This window comes from Macaca fascicularis, chromosome 1, assembly GCF_037993035.2.
Source record: "Macaca fascicularis isolate 582-1 chromosome 1, T2T-MFA8v1.1".
Classification (NCBI taxonomy): domain Eukaryota; kingdom Metazoa; phylum Chordata; class Mammalia; order Primates; family Cercopithecidae; genus Macaca; species Macaca fascicularis.
The window spans coordinates 166846227-166863022 of NC_088375.1; the positions used below are offsets into that span (position 1 = coordinate 166846227).

At 44.0% G+C, this 16796-nt stretch overlaps 1 protein-coding gene across 7 annotated transcripts in view; it reads left to right on the forward strand.

The window, feature by feature from the left end:
• Positions 1-265: 265 nt before the first annotated feature.
• GNG12 (G protein subunit gamma 12) overlaps positions 266-16796 on the forward strand; it is a 129767-nt gene continuing 113236 nt past the window's right edge. For 2 of the 7 annotated variants that reach the window (XM_065520536.2, XM_045369134.3), the window contains exons 1-2: positions 1612-1905; positions 3442-3486. The gene's annotated coding sequence lies outside the window, so the exon portion shown is untranslated. Of the gene's footprint in view, positions 384-1611; positions 1906-3441; positions 3487-16796 lie in introns of those variants that run through there. The other 5 variants (XM_005543071.5, XM_005543069.5, XM_045369148.3 and 2 more) reach the window with 3 other exon arrangements.

The following is a 16796-nucleotide window of genomic DNA, read 5'->3' on the forward strand; positions in this document are numbered from 1 at the left end:
GGCGGCCCCGCGGAGGAGCGGGTCGTAGAGTGGGAGCCCTCAACTCCTAGAACTTCAGGTCCTCCATGAGAATAAGGGGAAGAGGGATGGCCAAAGACGGCCAGACGTCCACCGAGCTTCCCCAGGCCAGGCCTCTCCCCTCCTCCAGCCGGGCCACAACGCGGGCTCCGCGGCCCGGGGCAACATAGCCAGGGTGTCTGGGCGGGAGGCAGGGCCCGGCGCGGAGGAAGGAGCCTGGGGCCGCCGCCGCCCCGCCCACCCCAGCGAGGCGGAGCCGGCGCCCGGAGGAGCAGGAGGAGGAGGAGGAGAGGTCGGAGCCGTCTCCAGGAGCCCTTAGAGACCGAGTCCCGGCGGCGACGGCGGGGCAGCGCACCAGCAGGCGGGTGAGTACCAAGCGGCGGGCGCGGGTGGTGAGTCGGGTCCCCGCGGGGTCCGGGCGCGGCGCGGGGCGTCGGCCAGCGAGTTCGGGGGCCGCCTCCGAGTCCCGGGTGCTGGGAAGCGAGATGGAGGGAGGGAGCAGAGGAAGGAAGGAAGGAGGGAAGAGTGTCCTGTAGGGCGGGGACTGGTCGGGGCGCTGGGCGCCGGAGACCGGGGAGAGGCGGAGGAAGGGGGCAAGGGACACCCAGACCCAGAGGCAGAAACCGCGCGGTCGCCCTCGACGGGCGGCAACCCGAGGTCGCGGGGAGCCGGTGCCCCCACGGCTGGGGCTGGGGCTAGGCTAGGGGTGGAAGGAAAGGTCTCCCCGCGAGCTCGCTTGCCTCCTCGCCAGCCTGCGGCCGTGCGCCCCGCGCCCGATTGGGAGGCCCCCAGTGTTCCCAGCCCTGGCTTGTGGTGGTGCCAGGCGTTGGAGGAGGGCTGGAATCTGGGGGCGACAGAGACGCCACGCCCCTCTGCCTGCTTTCTACCTCCCGGGACCAGCCGGCGGGAGCGCAGCGTTGGAATCCACTGGGCGCTGGGGGTCTAGCAGGGAAATAGCGGGTCGCAGAGGGGAGAGCCCATATGACGCACCCTGCGAGGGACCCCCGAGTGGGGTCCCTAGGTTGCCCTTCTGCAGACTATATTTGCAGGTGATAAGGGGGAGGTTGAGGCTCAGTCTTGCGTGATTTTTTCTTAAAAAAATTATTGCCCCGACAGTTATCCCGTGGGTCAGGGTGACTTCTGTTTTTCATTGTAATTAGGGCGTATCAATAAAAGCTAACTTTAAAACCCTGTCAGCGCCTGCCGTCACTCACTCGTCCCTCGCTTTGTGTGTACTGTAAACTTGGCTTAAATCATTCATAACTCTCGGTAAGGAAGCCGTGATTCTTGTTCACGTCGCCGCGGTGGAGTGAAACTTTGCCCAGCTGGGGCTGAGTGGAGGCACTGCCGCGGCCGGTCATCTGGTGGTCATCCTGCCGGGCGTGGTTGTATACAAACAAGTGGGTAGAGAAGGAAATCTCTGAACGCCAGAGGTAGAAGGGAGGTTCCTGCGCCCACGTGTCAGGGCGCGTTTAATGGCTGCTCCCAGCGGAAACAAACGGGAATTTATTAGACCATGTGGAGTTGGACAAACTTCACATGATTAGCTTCCTTCCCATCAGTTACTTCCTCTCCCCCCCTGCTGTCTTTGCCGACACAGTTTATATTTCCTGGGGCGGTTGTAGCTTCGCCTGAATAGGCTGTCTATAATGAATCTTTTGGATGTCGTCAGAGGCAGGGTCTGCGTCTGTGCCTTCTCTATTTTAAAAGCGGAGTTTGGCTTTGTTTTTAAAAGTGCTAGTCACCAGACTGCACCCTTGCCAGCGCTTCTCAGCTCTCAAAGTAAATTATCGCAGGATGGCGGCCCTCACCTAGGAGAACCAGGAAGGCAGGCAGCGCTAGAACGACGGGATTGAATTTTACTATTGCCAAAACAATCACATTCAAGTAAGGAGCTGTTTTGTTTTGTTTTTGTTTTTTTTTTTAACCCAATTATATGTACTAGCAAGCCCCTTTTCTAGTAAACTAACATGATTCACACACACAATTTTTAAAGTAATCAAACATTTTACAGAGTCTTAAGTGATAAAAGGACTTTCAGATAAAATGTTCAGTCCCTTTGCCTTCTCTAATAGTTAACCAGCGCCGTAAAGCCCTGGTTTAAATCCAAAAAATGCTTAAAAGTCTACTGCGTCGTTAGACCTTATAAATAATGCAGTCCTATTTTTGCTGTATTTAACTCACGTAATTTACTAGATATCGAACACCCAACAGGGCACACAGCACTGAGATTTGTGTAGAAATATATGAAAATGTGAATCTGTGTTTCACAAGAGCCTGAAAAAAATAGTATTATAAAAATTTCCTGTCCAGAAAGCTCCAATCTTACTTGAAAGCTCTCTAACAATTAGATTTGTGGATTTGTGTTGTCACTTGTTAGAGAATATCGGTGGTTTATTAAAGTGTGAGAGCAAAGGGCTTCATGGTCAGAACACTCGAGGAAGTGGTTAGCCAATATCAGATTAGTTTTTTTTTTAATTGTTGAAAACTTCTGTCTAGCAGGAAAAAAAATCAAATTTAGAATTAAGTGATTTATTGTGTTTTGCTTTAATTTGGAGTTTTATGTCAGCTTAAGCTTAACCTAGAAAGGCAAGTTGTGAAAGTCAAGTAAATTTTTCTGAGCCCTAACTTGGAAGAGAAGCTTGTTTAACAGTGATTTGGGGTGTTGGCTTTGGAGTCAGACAGACTTAGATGAAAATATTAGCTATTTAACCTTTTCAGTCTGATTTATAAGATGGGGATAATAATGGTCTCTATCTGTAGGGCTTTAAAGTATGTGAAACAGTCTTTGGAAAACACTTAAACTGGACTTAACACACAGTACATGGTCAAAATTATTAGATATTAATCTAGCTTGTTCAAGCAGCAGGCTACTGGATAAATTGCAAGGTGGTAGCTTGAACCTTCCGAAAATGCTAGATAGAGCAATTTCAAATTCCACAGAAGTAACTGGTATGTGTGTGTGTGTGATGTTTCTACCACAACAATATGAATAATTATGATTAAAGGATTAATAGTTTTAATATGCTTTTAGTGCCAAAGTTACAGTTGCATAGTAATTTTGACAGAAACATTGCATTATCCTTTACATTTAAAGATAATTTATATTTCAAATAGTTGTGTTTATTAGCCCTAGGTAGGAAAGTAGCCAGGAACTGAAGTATTCATCTTTAACCAAGTATAATTCTTAATTAAAGTATGAAAACACGTGACCCAAGGGTATCTTGTTATTTACTTTTGCATGTACTGATGTCCAAGGCCAACAGATAAGCCCTAAGAAGTGTTAGGCTGATTGTGAGTGGTTGTTTTATTTGTAAATTTTCATGAGATTGGGTGTTCAGTTAATTCAGGGACTCTACTCATCACATTGTTGACTCACTTCCTAAAATCTAAAAGATTTTTAAAATGTCTTTATCATGCCAGGCGCAGTGGCTCACACCTGTAATCCCAACACTTTGGGAGTCCGAGGTGGGTAGATCACCTGAGGTTGGGAGTTTGAGACCAGCCTGACCAACATGGAGAACGCCCCCCCCTCCCCCGTCTCTACTAAAAATACAAAATAAACTGGGCATGGTGGTGCATGCCTGTAGTCCCAGCTACTTGGGAGGCTGAGGCAGGAGAATCACTTGAACCTGGGCGACAGAGGTTGCGGTGAACCAAGATCGGCCATTGCACTCCAGCCTGGGCAACAAGAGCAAAACTCTGTCTCAAAAAAAAAAAAACAAAAGCCTCTGTCTTTAAAACAAACCCTTTAAATCTTCTTGTTTTTGTCTTAATGCACGTCAGTTGCACAGAATTGGGCTGAACCAGGAGCTTAGCTCATGCCACAGATGATTTCTCGTTTTACTAATTGCTCCACTGGGACACAGAGATGTGGTTTATAATAATTTTAAATAACTATAAAGGGTACAGTGTTATTATTAATTGTTTCTTGCCTATGACATTATGCTCTGAAACAGTTGAAGCATTTGATTGAGTAAATTATTGATGCTTTTCACTCCTAGAACATAGCATAATGATTTGTGGCTCATACTTCTAGGTGAGTAGACAGTGAGCAAGTTACTTAATCTATGCTTCCATAAGTGTTATAAGGAATAAATGAGCTAATCTATGTATATAGCGTTTGGATTAGTGCCTGGTGCATAGTCCACATTCAATAAATGTTAACATTAAATTATTGAAATTTTCTCTACATGTTGTATAATGAGCATGCATTATTTTTGTAACAGGAAAACAGCTATACAAAATTTTAGTATTTCCCCCAAATCTAAAAAAAGCTCAGTAATTTAAATAGTCCTGCCAAATAGTACTTACAAAGTAAGAGAGTTAGGCAATCATCATTATGTCTTTTGAATGTGAAATGGTTTGTAATTTGTTAAACAAGTTAATTCTTCCAAATCTCACTTCCATTTTCTTTTTCATTAGACTTTTAAAAATCAGTAATGCATGAAGTCTGTTACAGTTTAAAATGGGGAAAAGCAATGTGCACAGTTACATTGTGTTATTACAATTACAGCTAGCCTAAAAATTATTTTTAAACCATAAAAAAAGGCTAGAAGAAAATACAGACAAATTGGTGATGGGATTATGGTGCTCCCCCCACCCCAACTTGCTTTTCCCCTATTTTCCACAATGCGCCTATATATATACTAAAAAATAATTCATTTGTGTAATAGTTACTAAACAAATCTGGTTTATTAACTACAAATACTAAAAATAAAATTGTGTAATAGTTACTAAAAAACAAATCTGGCTTGTTAACTACAAATAGCAGGATTTTGTTGTTGTTTTGGAAAAAGCACCAACTTTTATGGCAGTTGAATGTCCTTCGGTTAAATGTCAAAACCTTTGCAGTGAGAATTGTTTAGCAGTAAAAGAGAAGGCCCAGAAGCTTGTAGGTTGATCTTCATGAGGAATATTTGAAAAGTCTACCAGTGGGTTTTTAGGATCTGCATATAGACCTAGTCCACTAACCTTGACTTTATGGAAGTTGTGACTTCCCAGATCCAGGCCTGCATTGATGAGCTGCGCTTTTACAGCACCTTCAGTATATCAGACACCAGGAAGACAGTAATGAGGCAAATATTGGTGCACTTAGTTTAACAGGAAGGTTGGATAGATAAAAACTAATTACAGCACAATTGTATGTATTCTATATACTGGGCTGTTTCTAAACCCTTCCCATATACAGTCTTGCTCAGTTCTCACAACAGCCCAGAGGAGGAAGCTGAGGTTCCCTAAAGTCTGAACCTTGCTTAAGTTGCAAGAACAGAATTTGACCCAGAAGCATCTTAACTCCGCATCTCATGCCCTCTGCGTAGGGATGAAGGTGCATCCAGCCAGAGGTGAGAGTGAAGAGGGCTTTATGGAGTCAGTTTTGCTTAAAAACTATAAATCACATCAAGAGAAACATGAGGAGGAGACTCCTTTTAGGTGACCTACCTGAGGAGAATCATCAGTGCCTCTCCATCAGACTTGCCACTCTTTAGCCATAGCGGTTAACACTTCCAAATGGCTGCTGAGACCCAGCAGGCCTGAAGAGAACACAAAGGTCCAGTCCTTGGTGACCCTGTGAAGTCTACCTCTTTCATCCCTGGACTCCCAAAGGGGGCCTGGATAATACAGATGAAGGAACTGACCTGCTAAGTCCTGTTCTAGAACCAGCAGATACCCACACATCCTGATCTCCCCACTTTCCTCCCTTAGGAACGACAGGAGAGTAGTTAACAGGTAGCATGGATCCAGGGCAGATGGTGGAGGTGATTTGACTTAAGATAACTTCTAGCTAGATTATTCCGTTTATTGGAGAGTCTCTCTTGAAAATCATTTCTGGTGTTACTGAAATGTTTGGTTTATCATGTCAGGCTTTATTGGGTATCATAAAAGTGCTTGGTTGTGAAGTGTCTGGTTGCCATCCTGTGACAAGGAGGGTTTTTGTCTTCTTTTAATGGGTCTGCATTTCAGAGAATTACTGTATAATAAAAACTGGAGTGTTGGCCGGGCGTGGTGGCTCAAAGATCGAGACCATCCTGGCTAACATGATGAAATCCATCTCTACTAAAAATACAAAAAATTAGCTGGGCATGGTGGCAGACGCCTGTAGTCTCAGCTACTCTGGAGGCTGAGGCAGGGGAATGGCATGAACCTGGGAGGTGGAGCTTGCAGTGAGCTGAGATCACGCCACTGCACTCCAGCCTGGGCGACAGAGCAAGACTCCGTCTCAAAAAAAAAAAAAAAAAAAAATACTGGAGTGTTGGAGACTATTAAGACTTAATACTTTCAGTTCTGCCGGAGAGTTAGTAGCTAAAAGTTCCAAGAGATTGGTTGCTAAAATCTTCTGTAATTTTCAGTTTCATTGATTGTATAATAACTGGCTGACGATGGGCCCAGAGAGTCAGAAGGCTTTGTATTCTGTGTGCTTTCTGACACAGTAGGGCCACCACTCCCCTTATAGGCAAGGTCATGTGATTGACACATAGGATCCCCTTTGGTTGACAGAAGAGAGAAGTATAAGCTCTGGTTGAACTTGAGTTTGCGTGATCACACATGCTCACTGGAGTGAAGTCTGAATCAGTTGTCATCTCTGCACTTGTGTGTAGAGAATTGTCTTCATTCAGAACGGCTGTGTCCAGACTCACATGAGCCCATCTTAACTTCACTGATGTGAAATAATCAGGCTTTTATTTAGCTGCAGATGGCACTAGCCAAGACGTCCTTGACCACTGGACACTAAACCCTTAACTCCCCACTGGGACCCTTTGACTCAGACCCCAAGCTTGCAGTTACATCAAATTTTGTGGGATTTTGGGTGGGGGGATAAATTATTGCCGAGGAAAAACATGAGGTTTTTTCTCAAGTGAAGACTCATACTGAAATCCATTAACCCACCATAAGCTAAAGCTAAGGATGGAAAGAGGAATCAAAATCTGAAAGCCTCCTGGACTTTATTGAGGCTTATTGAAGACGTTAGTGAGATAACATCATCATACCAAGTTTAACCAGAATCTCAGGCAAATTAGAAAAGTGTAACCTTTAGACTGGATGCCTGAGTTATACCTACACTAATGAAACCTGAATTATTAGACCATGGCCTGCACATTAGACCATGGGGCTTCATGTGGGTATATAAGGTCATGATTGGCTGTGCAGATAAGTTGTCATGGGAGGGTTGGATGTCTGGCCAAGAAGCAGAAAGAATGGATTATGACTTCTTGACAGGGATGCCTTGAACTGTTGTACAGGTTGTTCACTGCACAAGAGGGCCTGGGCAAGGAGGCAAATGGGAGGTTCACATCTGCTAAACAAACAAAAACCACATGCATCCTGAAGTAGGATTGCCTCTACTAGGACAAAAGGGAACTTCTTTCTGATGCTATCAAGCCTGCAAAAGGCTAGGTGTACTTGGAGGGATTGCCTTTTTTAACACACACAGAGGCACAATATGGCTACCAACAGTTCTGCTTCTCAAAGCCCCTACAGCCACAGTAGTCCCCTAGATGCCATCAGCTGGTAGAGTCTGTCACTTAACCATTTGGTTTATCATGTCGGGCTTTATTGGGAAACGTATAAACTTCATGAATGCCAGTGGAATGAAGGAATAAAACCATGTTTTCTCTGGTGTGTGTCAGCAAGGTACATGTAAAAAAGTAGTATGGATTATATATGCTAGGAAAGAAACATTCAGTGGTACACGTTGCCTATGATGAACTTCTTTCTCTTCAATTCATTATTTCTGAGGGTCACTTGCCAGGGTCACCAGCACCCGTTGTGCTGTTGGCCTGGTGCAGGGAATGGAGTAGCAGTAACTCTTGGGAATGTGGAGAGGGGTTCATGTTATTTATTGATCAGCCATAGGCCTTTTTCCTTGGGGACAGGATGCAAGTAACAGTGGTTGCAGGAGCCTTTGGAACTTACCTATGAGTAGCTGCTACTTCTGGAAAAAGGCTCCTAGTTTAGGCTAAGAGGTGCGGAGTCTTGTTGCCAAAGGTATGACAAACTCAGAGGGTTTGTCTGTGTTCCTCTTAGTACCAACTGGTACTACTTGCATGCTTTTTAAGTTGATCCTTTAGACAAGCCTATAGTCAGAATCAACTTCCTCCTCCTGGCTCCTCTTCTGGGAGGCATTTGCACAGCCTGTAGGATCAGCCATGTTTAGTGAATCTAACTGCTAAGGTAGTGGTCCTGAGGGCCAAGGTGCTGGTTCGTACTTCATACCTAGGCCATCTGCTGTTTTCTGCAGACAATACACCTTGTGAAAAAATCCAAAAGATGCAGAAACGTGAATGCCTTTCACATTTAACCTGGTTAAATGCAGCCATCTTCAGACATACTCATATTCTCAAAGCAGAAAGAGCAGAAGATGACAATTCCTAAGAATTTCTTACAGAATTTCTTTAAATAACTAATTCACTTGTTGTGTTTCTAGTATGATTTGATTACACAAAATTCCAGGAGTCTCAAGTTTTCAAGGAATATCTCTGTCAAATTAAGCAGAATATTCCAGCACATGCCTTGCCCTCTTTTTTAACATAAATATTTGATGAGCAGCATGCTTTTTCCAAGAGCAAATCAATGCTCCTGGCAGGCCTCCTGGGAGGTAATCCTAGTGTTCCTGTCTTTGCCTCCCATTCACCTACAGTTCTCTGACTTTCTTCTGGCTGTAATAAATATCAGGGGGCTCAGAGCCACCCACATCCAGCAGGTAATATAACACAGGGCAGAAATTACCCTCTCCACGCTCACTGTGCTCACCTTCTGAACTCTGGACTGAGATTTCCCTGACCGACTTTCACATGAGAACCTACCTGCCTAAACCCAGGTTTCTCCAACTCCTCCTCCTGAGCTGCTGAACTCCACCTTAGCTTTATCTCTTCCCTGCCAATCTTGTGCTTTCTTCATACTTTTGGGAAAATTGCCTATGCAACCTCTATATTTTTGAAAATACATAATATATGATCTTGAAGAAACATTATAATCTTATATAAAGGTAAACATTTTTGACAATTTCCTATAAGAATTCCCTACAAGATTTCTTTTCTTTTCTTTTTTCTTTTTTTTGAGACAGGATCTCACTCTGTTACCCTGGCTAGAGTGCAGTGGCACAATCATGGCTCACTGCAGCATCGACTTACCTGGCTCAGGTAATCCTCCCACCTCAGCCTCCTGACTAGCTCGGACTATGGGTGCCTGCCACCACGCCTGGCTAATTTTTGTGTGTTTTGTAAAAATGGAGTTTCACCATGTTGCCCAGTCTGGTCTCGAACTCCTAGGCTCAAGCAACTCCTGAGGCTGCCAGCCTCGGCCTCCCAAAGTGGTAGGATTATAGGCCTGATCCACCATGCCCAGCCCCAGGATTTCTTTAAATAGCAAATTCACAAAAAATCAAAAGTTTTCATATTCAAAAATCTTGCTCCCATCTTATCCCCATGCACGCCTTCCCATATTCTCTGCAAGTAGCAACTTGTAAATACAATCTAAAAGAATATATGGTATTTTAATTCTTCCCCCTTCTCTCATTAAAGATGGTATATATACTCTTTACCTTGCCTTTTAAAATTAGCAGTATGTTTTAGACATCTGTCTCTGCAAGTATCTCTCTCACACACACATAGAATAACAAGTTTTCCATCACGTGGATGTACCATGGTCCTCTTGACCAATCCCTACTGCTGGACCTTTGGGCTGTTTCCCAGTCTTTTGCTATTACAGACAGTGCCGTGATGAATAAAGATGTAATACATCATTTTGCTTTGTGAAGGTGTACCTAAGGATTGATGCCCAGAAGTGGGACTGCTGAATCACAGTGCTCTGTAGTACCCCTCCGGAAAGATTGAACCATTTTGCCCTCCCATTAGGAATGTATTGGATGTCCTGGTTCCTTAGGGCCACCGGCCATAAAAGTGTCAGCTCTTCTTATTTTTGCTAATCTGGTTTCTGCACAACAGTAATTTAGAGCCATTGAAATATTTTTTATTATGAGTGAGATGGTGGTTTGGGGCTGTTCTTACATCTTTTACAGAATGTTGATCCTCCTGTGGGCATTTGTTGACCTTTCCTCTTGCATACATCTCTGTCAGAATCTCCTAAATACAGACTTATGAATGTGATGGCTCTTTTGGGCCTAAGGGTAGAGTGGGCTGCCAAATTGTCAGTGCAAAATCAAGAGAAGTGGAAAGTAGGGTTTTATGCCAGTTGCTAATGTCTGAATTAAAAATAGTTTTCAGCTAATGGTATTACTAAACTGGGGCTTCTCCAAAAAACATGATGAAGATGATCTTCTAGCCTGGAATTTCTCCCTCTCAAACAAAAACAAAAGAGAGAGGTTGAGAATATATACATTTCAATAATATTTCCTGCAAAACTTAAAAACTTCCTTTTAAGAAGCCTAGAATTTTCCACTTACAAGTATCTCCTCAAAGAAGGTTATACATGCCACATTTTGTTGTTGTTGTTTACTCTCTGAATTGGGCTCCTGTTCTCCCTTTAATTTCACCATCAGAGCTTTGTCTACTGTATTTCCAGGGTGAAAGAGAAGATGAAAGTAAAAGCACAATGTAAGAAGTCAAGCCAGAGCTTAAGATTCTACAAAGGATGTGGGATTGGAGTTGCATAGAATCATCTTTCTTTTTGAAGTGCTCTTTCAGTCAGCTCTTGGGATGCTATTTTAATATAAAATTAATTTTCATCTTTTAAAAACTGAATGCCGTTGAAAGAGAGGGAAGTTGTTATATGATGGGAAGATGGCTGTGGCTTTGTTTTTGGAAATTCACAAGAGGCAGTCTTATGAATTTGAGTATAAAGTTACCCTATATCTCCATCAAAAAACAAAAAAAAGCAAAAAAACAAAAAAAAAATTTTAAACTCACAACAGAAAACTCTGTCTCTGGGAGTTCCCACACTAGCAATGAGTGGCCCATGAAAAATCCCAAAGAAAAAATTTTATCTTCCAGGCCCAGTGCTCTGTTTCTTTTCAGCTCCTGAATATGTACTTTCTGACTTTTGTGAAGGTTGCTTTGAAGTTCTCTGGATGTTTTATTTTCCTTCTAGCACTTATCTCAATCAATTGTTATATTAACCTACCTCACTATAGTGTCAGCTTCATAAGGGCAGGATCTTGGTCCAGTACCTAGAAGGGTACCTAGCACCGTTGGGTGCCTGATCAGAAGGGATTGACTGCTTCTGGAGCTAGCTGGGTCTTTGTGGTCCTGTATCAGACATGAGCCTGAAGGAGGTCATGTCAGCCATTCCTTGGCCTTTTGACAAGATACCCTAGCCCAGGGATGTTCAATCTTTTGAACATGGGCTCAAAAGATGGGCCACAGTGGAAGGAGAATTGTCTTGGGCCACACATAAAATACACGAATACTAACGATAGCTTATGAGCTTACAAACAAATTGCAAAAAAAATCTCAAAATGCGGGGCGCATGTGGCCCAGGATGACTTTGAATGTGGCCCAATACAAATTCGTAAACTTGCTTCAAACATTATGAGATTTTTTTGCGATTTCTTTTTTCAGCTCATCAGCTATCGTTAGTGTATTTTATGTGTGGCCCAAGACAATTCTCCTCCTTCCAGTGTGGCCCAGGGAAGCCAAAAGATTGGACACCCCGGGTTTAGAGCTTGAGTTTGCAGTTTCAGTCTCCTGGGCAAATCACCTGACCTCTCAGATGCTGTTTTCCCGTTTGCAAAACAGAGATAGTGACACCACATTTCAACAAATTTAAGATGTCATTGATTAGATGTGCTAGTATTCTATGTGCCATTATTCTATGTGCCGCTAAGAAAAAAAAAATGCTGCTGATTAAACTATAACGCACATCAGCTGTAAGAGTGTGTTAGTCTTCTATGGCTACTATAACAAATTACCATAAATTTAGCAGCCTAACACAACAAATATGAATTATCTCACAGTTCTGTACGTTGAAAGTCAGGGTGGGCTTGGCTGGTTTCTCTCCTCTGGGTTTTACAAGGCCAAATGGAAGGTGTTGGCCTCTTATTGGGAGGCTTTGGGAAGAATTCATTTCTAGGCTCATTTAGGTTGTGGGTGGAATCTAGTTCCCTGCAATTATAGGATGAGGGCCTCTGGCTCTCTGCTGCCTCTCAGCTGGGAGCCATCAACTCCTAGAGACCTCCCTCTGGTCCCTTGCCCTTAAGCCCATATCAGAGCTAGCAACATTATGACAAATCCTTCTCACGCTCGGGATCTCTCTGCTGGTATTTGAGCTGAGAGCTGAATGAGCAGGAGGCAACCAGGTTAAATCTGGAGAAGAGCGTTCCAGGTAGAGGGAGCAGCCAGTGCAAAGGCACTGAGCTGGGAACAAGCTTTGCGTGTTTGAGCACAAAAAGAAGGCTCCTGTGGTAGGAGTGTAAAGAACAATGAATGAATTAATACGTGGTAGGAGATGAGTTTGGAGAAGACAGAGAATAGGTCACATACGCCATTATAAAGAATCTGGATTTAATGAAAATGCAATTAAGAATTTGCAGGGAAATCTGCTTTTTGTTCAGACATAAGCTGTAATGAGTGTGGCATTTTGCATACACACTATGTTATTTTTGAAGGGAGGCAAGTTTAGGGTTGTGGAACTGCTGCTTTTTAAACTATTTTAAGTGTAACCAGTGCAAAGGGGAAAGAAGAGGAGGAAAGTGGCTTGGCAGAACTAGGGTGAAAATAGTGACTACCTGAATTCAGTAAACGAAGATCACAGTCTGTAGAATTTTCCTAAGACACAGCTGTAGATTGTCTGTCTCAGGCTCTTCAAATTCAGGTAGACATTTGCTGAAAACTGATCTCATCATCTTCCCCTTAAAACCTGCTTTCCGGCCTGTTTTCCGTAAGACATTTCCATCCACCCAGGTTGCTAAGCTCTGAACCCTTGAGTCATCAGGAACGCCTCCCTCCTCTTCATCTCTGCCTAGCTCGTACACCCTGCCCCCAACCAAAGCCTGGGTCCATCTCCTAAAGCGCCCATATGTCTGCTCCTCCCTACCCCCATGCCTCTCACCTGGATTGTTGTTGTGGCTTCCTAACTGACCTTTACCCTGCACACTGCCACCAGCATGATTTCTCTAAAACATAAATTTCAGTGGGTCACTTCCTGGCTGAAAATTGTCTGAGTTCCCCAGAGGCATCGGAGTCTAGTAATGAAGGTTCACACTGCCCAGGTTCAAGGCCTCGTGATGCTTCTTACCACCTCTGGAATCTTGGGAATGTTTTTCACGGCTGTGTCTCAGTTTACTCACCTCTAAAACGAGTGTGACAATAGCACTTACCTCACAGATAGGTTATGAAATGTAAATGAGTTAATAGGTGTGAAGCACTCATGACCATGCTGGGCACACAGAAATCCTCAGTAAACATTATTCTGGATCTCTCTTTCCTTTGTAGAACAATTCAAGCTTGTCTTTCTTGTGGCTCTCCACAATAGCCCCTACCTCCACCTTTCTCAGTGCCAAAAGCTTGGTCAGCAGACAGACCTCTTTGTTAGCAGTCTGCAGCTAGATAAGTCCATGTTTGGTAATTTTTATAGCAGTTTGACCATCATTTTACATCTGTTGAATCTGTTGATTCGGAACTGGACTTGCATTTTGTCCCATTTTTGGCAGTTCCTTTTTGCTGCATTTTTATGAAAGATTTGGTCCATATTGATTTGGAAGTTAAAAAAAAAAAAAAAAAAAAAAAAAACCTGGTCTTTCCCCATGAATAGTTTGAGAAGCACTTCTGTGTCCCCACATACCCACTATGTGATTCACATTGGCCAAGTTATCCAAACTCACTGTGTAACCTTAAATATCTCTGGATTTCCTACACTGTTTCCTCTGCCTAGAATTTGTTAGACATTTATTAAGTACCTGTAATAAGTACAAGACCCTGGGGACATAAGGATAAATAAGGTTCTGCCTCTACTTTTGAGAATGTTTCCCTCAAACCACCTAGTGAATTCCTACCTGTCTCTCGAAGCTTAGCATAATTTCATTTTTTCCTTCATTCATTGAGAAAACATTTATTGGCCAGGTGCGGTGGCTCACACCTATAATCCCAGCACTTTGGGAGGCTGAGATGAGAGGATTGCTTGAGCCCAGGAGTTTGAGACTAGCCTGGGGAACCCAGTGAAACCCTATCACTACAAAAAATTTAAAAATTAGCTGGGTGCAGCCAGGCGAAGTGGCTCACGCCTGTAATCCTAGCACTTTGGGAGGCCGAGGCAGGTGGATCACAAGGTCAGGAGATCGATACCATCCTGGCTAACAGTGAAACCCCGTCTCTACTAAAAATACAAAAAATTAGTCCAGTGTGGTGGCGGGTGCCTATAGTCCCAGCTACTTGGGAGGCTGAGGCAGGAGAATGGTACGAACCCAGGAGGTGGAGCTTACAGTGAGCCGAGATCGCGTCACTGCACTCCAGCCTGGGCGAGAGTGTGAGACTCCATCTCAAAAAAAACAAAAACAAAAACAAAAAGCATTAGCTGGGTGCAGTGGCGTGTGCCTGTAGTCCTAGCTACTCAGGAGGCTGAGGTGGGAGGATTGTCTGGGCCCAGGAGTTTGAGGCTGCAGTGAGCCATGATTGCACCACTGCACTCCAGCCTGGGCAGCAGAATGAGATATCTCCAAAAAAAAAAAAAAAAGAAAAGAAAAGAAACAAAAGAAAACATTTATTAACATTTATTAAACACCAAACACCAACTGTTTACTAGGCACCTGCTGCCTTCCCTTTCTTCCCTAAGGACCAGTAAGCTAATGAGGAAGACAGACACAAAAACAAATAATGACAGAATAATAGGCATGTTATATGGCATTGTGAATACAGCAGTATGGAAGCACAGAGGAGGAGTGTGCTGGGCTATGCCTGGGCCAGGGCAGGGCACTGGGGAGGTCAGGAATGGGGTCATAGTCAGGGTGGAGACAGTGTGTGGAAAGATTATGATCTAGGTTTTGGGCCCACAGCCAAAGCCCAACTCTGCCATTCACTAGCCATATGACTTTGAGAGACTGCCTCTCTGAACTTGCGAGGTAGGTAGGTATTGCTTTCCTTATCTGTAAAATGGGGAAAGCAGTACCTACCTACCTCACAAGGTTGTTTTGAGGCTCACTCGAGATTGTATACATAAAGTGCTCAGATGAGTACCTGACTATCAATATTTACCTGCTGTCTGTCACCTTGTCCTCTCCTCCATCTGTGGACATATGTAAATTTTCTGTTGTCTGACTTCCCAGTAGCATGCTATTCAGCCATCATACTAATTATTACATTGAATTATGTAGCTTTATCTACCACATTTCTGTTTCCCGCATGGAATATATTGTACCCCTTGAATTCAGTGGCCTTTTTTTTATCTTTATATTGTCAGTGATAGGCAGTGTCCATGCATAGAAGACTCAATTAATGTCTACAGAAGTTGTATTGTATCAAAATAACTTTAAGCATTTTGCACTTTTCAAAAAGCTTTCTGAGGAGTCTAGTCAAACATTAATTTCCACTTTACAGATGGGGACACTGAGGCACTTTCTAGAAAGCTTCTGTTACTTGCGCAAGGTCATGGGCTAGCAGAGGGCAAAGGTGGAGTTAGAGCCCCACACCTCTTGTTTTCCTGCTTTTGTGCTGCCTCATTAAATCCAACTCTAGTGAGTTGGGAGTTGTCAGGTGCTGGCCAGGCTCAAGACCTCTTGTCACTGGGCCCTACATGTCCTGAGAGGACGGCTGAGTAGGCAGGAGTCAGTCCTGGAGAGAGCCCTGTCTACACCCTTCCCCACCCCTCTGGTTCACTGCTGCGCCACAGGTATTTAAGAGTCACACCCTAAGTGGCAGGGCCCACCTGGAAACCTGGGGTGGGGATGAGGGCAGAGGACTCCAGCTGGCTTGAGCTGGAGGCAGAGGGCCCTGTCCTAAGAGTGAGTAATTTGTAACTAGGCTGGAGGATGAGTGCGTCCAGGAGGAACAGGAGCCCAGATGAAGGCAGGGTCTTGGAAAGTAGTGAAAGTCCTTGCATGCATATCCAAAGGGCAGTGAATCTGTTTCTTAAATTTCTTTTCTCTCCTTCATAAACTTCCAATACATTTCCCTTCCACCCTCTTTGAAAGGGTGCCCTGTACACTGCCCAGGAGCATGTTCTGTGCTCCAGTCACTGCGGTTGGCTGTAGTCTTCCTTAGGTGGGTGGGGCAAAGGGATAAATTCACACTAAGGACTCTGACCTAAACTTTCTTGAGGAAAGCTCAAAATATATGATTTCATACATTATCTTTTTCTTTCACTAGAAGAAAAGAAAAAAAGTCTCAAGAGAATAGGCTCTAGCACCTTCTGCAACCTAACTGAAGACAGAAGGGACCAGGGCAGTGGTTTATAAACTTATGTGCATGTTAGGATCAGCTGAGGAGTGACTGAAAATCACGGAGCCCCAGCCGCACCCAGCCCTGGCCTGGGGCCCAGAGGGTACAGTCTAATAAAGCTTCTAGGTGACTCCAGGGCGTGGTCAAGGTAGGAGTACTGGGTGAGCAGCCTTCTTGCTGCCAGAGTATACTGTAAGTCTCTGTAGTGCAGATGATTGACAGGAGGAGAACTCTGGATTTGGCTGCTGAGGAGTCTTGTGGATCCTGGCTCATTTCCTCATCCAGTTATGGAGTCTGTGAGAAGCCTTTGGGCACAAATCCTCCCTCATGCCAGCCCTCTGAGCCCCCCTTCCTCAACACATACCGAGCCCTACCTTTGGGCTGTCTAAATCTGTCCGTTAGGAAAAAAATGAAAACAGAAAACTCTTCCTACTTACAAATTATTGGTGTATG